The following is a 1,414-nucleotide window of genomic DNA, read 5'->3' on the forward strand; positions in this document are numbered from 1 at the left end:
CCTGCCTCCGCTGAGTAGCTCACAGGTGGAGGTTGGGGTACATTCAAGATTCAGTTCCACCCATTACCCACCACCATGGCCGAGGAAGGCAATGGTGCTGGAGGTGCAATGGACGTTAATACTGTTTTGCAAGAGGTGCTGAAGACCACCCTCATCCACAATGGCCTAGCACATGGAATTTGCAAAGCTGCAAAGTGTTAGATCAGTGCCAAGCCCATCTTTGAGTGACTGTATCCAACTGTGATTAGCCTGTGTAAGTCAAGTTGGTGGAGGCCCTCCACGCTAAACATCAAATCAACCTAATTAAGGTTGATGAAAGCGAGGAACTAGGGGAGTGGGTAGGACTCTGTAAAACTGACAGAGAGGGAAAACCCTGTAAAGTGGCTGGTTGCAGTTGTGTGGTAGTTAAGGACTATGGCAAAGATTCTCAGGTCAAGGATGTCATCAAGAAGTACTTCTAATGCAAGAAATGAACAAATTAAAGACTTGGCTCTTTAAAATAAATAAATAAATAAATAAGCAAGTTTCTACACAGCAAAAGAAATAATCAACAAAAAGAAAAGGCAACCTAGGGACACAGGAAATAGGAGAAAATATCTATAAACCATATATCTGATAAGGGGTTAATACCTAAAATATATAAGGAACTCCTACAACTCAATAGCAAAACAAACAAAAAATCTGACTAAAAACTGGGGAAATGACCTGAATAGTTTTCCAAAGAAGACATACAAACAGCAAATGGGTATATGAAAAGATGTTCAACGTCAATAATCATCAGGGAAATGAACATCAAAACCACAGAGATATCACATCACACCTGTTAGGATAGCTATTATCAAAAAGATAAGAGATAAGAAATGCTGGAAAAGGTGTGGAGAAAATGGGAACACTTTTGCATTATTGCTGAAAATGTATATTGTTACAGCCATAATGGAAAACAGTACGGAAGTTCCTCAAAAAAATTAAAAAAGAAATACCATATGATCCAGCAATCCCACTTCTGGGCATATATCCAAAGGAAATGAAATCACTACCTCAAAGTGATATCTATACTCCCTTGTTCCTTGCCTCATTATTCACAAGAGCCAAGATATGGAAACAGCCTAAGTGTCTGTTAATATAATAGATGAATGGATAAAGAAGATGTGAGAAATATATATACACACAATAGAATATTATGCAGCCATAAGAAAAAGAAGGAAACCCTGCCATTTGGGACAACATGGATGAACCTGGAGGGCATTATGCTAAGTGAAATAAATCAGAGAAACACAATTACTGTATGGTATCACTTACATGTGGAATTAAAAAAAAAGGTCCAAACACATAGAAATAGAGAGTAGAATGGTGGTTTCCAGGGGCTGGGGGTGGGGAAAATGGGGAGATGTCTATCAAAGGGTACAAACTTTCA

General features: G+C 38.6%; 1 pseudogene; it reads left to right on the forward strand.

Annotated features, from left to right (window-relative positions):
• Positions 1 to 75: 75 nt before the first annotated feature.
• LOC131761465 (small ribosomal subunit protein eS12 pseudogene) lies at positions 76 to 473 on the forward strand (annotated as a pseudogene).
• Positions 474 to 1,414: the final 941 nt, after the last annotated feature.

The sequence above is a fragment of the Kogia breviceps genome, chromosome 8, assembly GCF_026419965.1.
Source record: "Kogia breviceps isolate mKogBre1 chromosome 8, mKogBre1 haplotype 1, whole genome shotgun sequence".
In the NCBI taxonomy this organism is placed as follows: Eukaryota; Metazoa; Chordata; class Mammalia; order Artiodactyla; family Physeteridae; genus Kogia; species Kogia breviceps.